The following is a 5000-nucleotide window of genomic DNA, read 5'->3' on the forward strand; positions in this document are numbered from 1 at the left end:
CGGATGATTTTGCTCGTGCTGGCGCCTTTGTGTGGCCAAAGAACATGCGCGAATGCTCCTGTCGGAAGGGTTGGTGTCCTGGCCCCGTCGGGTGTCACGAATGCTCGGTTGCGAAGACCATGGGACCAAAGCCATGGCACGTCGGATGATGGCTCCAGCTGGCGCCCCGGCACTTTCTGTGGCATTGATGCTCGGTTTCAAAGACAAACGTGCGCAGGGCCAGGGGACCGCGGATGACTGCTCGTGCTGGCCTCGTTGGGCGGCATTGATGGTCGGTTGCAAAGAAAATGCGCGATTGCTCGTGTCGGGGACTGGCAAGCCAAGGCCAAGCGAGCCATGGCAACGCGGATGGTGGCTCCAGCTGGCGCCCCGGCACTTTCTGTGGCATTGATGCTCGGTTTCAAAGACAAACGTGCGCAGGGCCAGGGGACCGCGGATGACTGCTCGTGCTGGCCCCGTTGGGCGGCAATGATGGTCGGTTGCAAAGAAAATGCGCGATTGCTCGTGTCGGGGCCTGGCAAGCCAAGGCCAAGCGAGCCATGGCAACGCGGATGATGGCTCCAGCTGGCGCCCCGGCACTTTCTGTGGCATTGATGCTCGGTTTCAAAGACAAACGTGCGCAGGGCCAGGGGACCGCGGATGACTGCTCGTGCTGGCCCCGTTGGGCGGCATTGATGGTGTGTTGCAGAGAGCATGTGCGATTGCAAGTGTCGGCCGGGTTTGGGTTCCCTTGGGCTTTCGGGCGCCTTGGACGCAGTCTTGCGAAGACCATGGGCACAAGGCCCCGTCCTGGCCCCTTGTTCGATTCGCTCTCGTCTTGCGCTTGCTTCCAAGGTCCTCCATGACCTTCCCCATGGCCTTGCTAGATCCCCCCCATGACGCATGACCTCTGTCCGTTGATTGGTTTTGAGTGCACACCATGCCCGGCTTGGCACCGTGTTGTCGCGTGAGTGGCATTTGGATCGTGCATGGTGGTGGGCTACCTGCCAATGCGCACAAGCCTTGCACACTAGCCTTGCGCACGAGCCTTGCACAAAAGCCTTGGACACAAGCCTTGCGCACAAGCCATGCATACAAGCCTTGCTCACAAGCCTTGGGCACTGGCCCATCGCACTAGCCTTGCACACAAGCCTTGCGAACTAGCCTTGGGCACGAGCCTTGCGCACTAGCCTTGGGCACTAGCCTTGCACACAACCCTTGGGCACTAGCCTTGCGCACCAGCCTTGCCCACAAGCCTTGCACAGCAGCCTTGCACACTAGCCTTGCATACAAGCCTTGCACACTAGCCTTGCACCCAGGCCTTGCTCACTAGCCTTGGGCACTAGCCTTGCGCACTAGCCTTGGGCACTAGCCTTGCACACAGACCTTGGGCACGCAGGCCTTGCACGCTAGGCATGCTTGGGCAAGCAGCTCCCGCAACAAGTCGGCGGGTGTAGGCATGGTTGGGCGCAGATCCCGCATCGTCTCGTCGCGTCTGGGCGCAAACCCGTCGCGTCTCGTTGCGTCTTCAGAAGTCGTCGCTAACAGCACCTTTGGTTGCCACTGGTGGTTAGGCGGGTTGGTTGCGCAAACCCTATAGGAGGGTGGCATGCTGCGGGGCGCTGGAATGCGCAGGTTTAGGGCGTTTTTGCCCGGATAGGCACTGGAATGTGCTGGTTTTGGGCGTTTTTGCCTGGACAGGCTAAGGAATGGGCATGCTTTGGGCGTTTTTGCCCGGATAGGCACTGGAATGGGCTGGTTTTGGGCGTTTTTGCCTGGATAGGCTAAGGAATGGGGCATGCTTTGGGCGTTTTTGCCCGGGCAGGCACTGGAATGCCTGGCCTTGGCTGGGCATTGCTGGGTTGGGCTCCCTTGGCCTTTCAGGCGCCTTGGATGCTGTCTTGTGAAGACCATGGGCACAAGGCCATGGCATATAGTGAGGAATGGACCACGGTTGCCAAGGTTGCGCAAGTTTTGGGCATTTTTTGCCCGGATATGCCCAAGTATGCCCCGATAGGCCCGTTACGCCCCGGTATGAACGCGTATGCCCGGATAGACTCGGTATGCCTTGGGATACATGCGAATGCCCCGATAGGCTTGGTACGCCCCGATATGCGCACGTGTGCCCCAGTAGGGCTCGGTATGCCCCGGTATGTACGCGTGTGCCCTGATAGGCCCGGTATGCCCCGATATGCACACGTGTGCCCCAATAGGGGTCGGTATGCCCCGGTAGGTACGCGTGTGCCCCGTAGTGCACGTTTCGCAGAACTCCCCGCATGTCCCGCCCCTATATGTAATACTTACTTACTTACTTACTTACTTTCTTGCTTGCTTGCTTGCTTGCAATGGTTGGGAGTGCCCGGCATGCCCCGCTGCAGAGACCAAGGGCGCAATGACTTGGCACCGCGGATGCCGGGACTCCGGCACTTCCCGTGGCACTGATGGTTGGTTCCAAAGACAAAAGGCCGTGCAAGGCCACCGCACCGCTGATGATTTTGCTCGTGCTGGCGCCGTTGTGTGGCCAAAGAACATGCGCGAATGCTCGTGTCGGAAGGGTTGGTGTCCTGGCCCCGTCGGGTGTCACGAATGCTCGGTTGCGAAGACCATGGGACCAAAGCCATGGCACGTCGGATGATGGCTCCAGCTGGCGCCCGGGCACTTTCTGTGGCATTGATGCTCGGTTTCAAAGACAAACGTGCGCAGGGCCAGGGGACCGCGGATGACTGCTCGTGCTGGCCTCGTTGGGCGGCATTGATGGTCGGTTGCAAAGAAAATGCGCGATTGCTCGTGTCGGGGACTGGCAAGCCAAGGCCAAGCGAGCCATGGCAACGCGGATGATGGCTCCAGCTGGCGCCCCGGCACTTTCTGTGGCATTGATGCTCGGTTTCAAAGACAAACGTGCGCAGGGCCAGGGGACCGCGGATGACTGCTCGTGCTGGCCTCGTTGGGCAGCATTGATGGTCGGTTGCAAAGAAAATGCGCGATTGCTCCTGTCGGGGACTGGCAAGCCAAGGCCAAGCGAGCCATGGCAACGCGGATGATGGCTCCAGCTGGCGCCCCGGCACTTTCTGTGGCATTGATGCTCGGTTTCAAAGACAAACGTGCGCAGGACCAGGGGACCGCGGATGACTGCTCGTGCTGGCCTCGTTGGGCGGCATTGATGGTCGGTTGCAAAGAAAATGCGCGATTGCTCGTGTCGGGGACTGGCAAGCCAAGGCCAAGCGAGCCATGGCAACGCGGATGATGGCTCCAGCTGGCGCCCCGGCACTTTCTGTGGCATTGATGCTCGGTTTCAAAGACAAACGTGCGCAGGGCCAGGGGACCGCGGATGACTGCTCGTGCTGGCCCCGTTGGGCGGCATTGATGGTGTGTTGCAGAGAGCATGTGCGATTGCAAGTGTCGGCCGGGTTTGGGTTCCCTTGGGCTTTCGGGCGCCTTGGACGCAGTCTTGCGAAGACCATGGGCACAAGGCCCCGTCCTGGCCCCTTGTTCGATTCGCTCTCGTCTTGCGCTTGCTTCCAAGGTCCTCCATGACCTTCCCCATGGCCTTGCTAGATCCCCCCCATGACGCATGACCTCTGTCCGTTGATTGGTTTTGAGTGCACACCATGCCCGGCTTGGCACCGTGTTGTCGCTTGAGTGGCATTTGGATCGTGCGCAGGACCAGGGGACCGCGGATGACTGCTCGTGCTGGCCTCGTTGGGCGGCGTTGATGGTCGGTTGCAAAGAAAATGCGCGATTGCTCGTGTCGGGGACTGGCAAGCCAAGGCCAAGCGAGCCATGGCAACGCGGATGATGGCTCCAGCTGGCGCCCCGGCACTTTCTGTGGCATTGATGCTCGGTTTCAAAGACAAACGTGCGCAGGGCCAGGGGACCGCGGATGACTGCTCGTGCTGGCCCCGTTGGGCGGCATTGATGGTGTGTTGCAGAGAGCATGTGCGATTGCAAGTGTCGGCCGGGTTTGGGTTCCCTTGGGCTTTCGGGCGCCTTGGACGCAGTCTTGCGAAGACCATGGGCACAAGTCCCCGTCCTGGCCCCTTGTTCGATTCGCTCTCGTCTTGCGCTTGCTTCCAAGGTCCTCCATGACCTTCCCCATGGCCTTGCTAGATCCCCCCCATGACGCATGACCTCTGTCCGTTGATTGGTTTTGAGTGCACACCATGCCCGGCTTGGCACCGTGTTGTCGCTTGAGTGGCATTTGGATCGTGCATGGTGGTGGGCTACCTGCCAATGCGCACAAGCCTTGCACACTAGCCTTGCGCACGAGCCTTGCACAAAAGCCTTGGACACAAGCCTTGCGCACAAGCCATGCACACAAGCCTTGCACACAAGCCATGCATACAAGCCTTGCTCACAAGCCTTGGGCACTGGCCCATCGCACTAGCCTTGCACACAAGCCTTGCGCACTAGCCTTGGGCACGAGCCTTGCGCACTACCCTTGGGCACTAGCCTTGCACACAACCCTTGGGCACTAGCCTTGCGCACCAGCCTTGCCCACAAGCCTTGCACACCAGCCTTGCACACTAGCCTTGCATACAAGCCTTGCACACTAGCCTTGCACACAGGCCTTGCTCACTAGCCTTGGGCACTAGCCTTCCGCACTAGCCTTGGGCACTAGCCTTGCACACAGACCTTGGGCACTAGCCTTGCGCACTAGCCTTGCCCACGAGCCTTGCACACTAGCCTTGCACGCAGGCCTCGCAAGCTAGGCATGCTTGGGCGAGCAGCTCCCGCAGCAAGTCGGCGGGTGTAGGCATGGCTGGGCGCAGATCCCGCATCGTCCCGTCGCGTCTGGGCGCAAACCCGTCGCGTCTCGTTGCGTCTTCAGAAGTCGTCGCTAACAGCACCTTTGGTTGCCACTGGTGGTTAGGCGGGTTGGTTGCGCAAACCCTATAGGAGGGTGGGATGCTGCGGGGCGCTGGAATGCGCAGGTTTAGGGCGTTTTTGCCCGGATAGGCACTGGAATGTGCTGGTTTTGGGCGTTTTTGCCTGGATAGGCTAAGGAATGGGCATGCTTTGGG

Source organism: Tasmannia lanceolata, unplaced genomic scaffold (assembly GCF_043159265.1).
Source record: "Tasmannia lanceolata isolate RefF3 unplaced genomic scaffold, GAP_Taslan_0.1 ptg000036l, whole genome shotgun sequence".
Classification (NCBI taxonomy): Eukaryota; Viridiplantae; Streptophyta; class Magnoliopsida; order Canellales; family Winteraceae; genus Tasmannia; species Tasmannia lanceolata.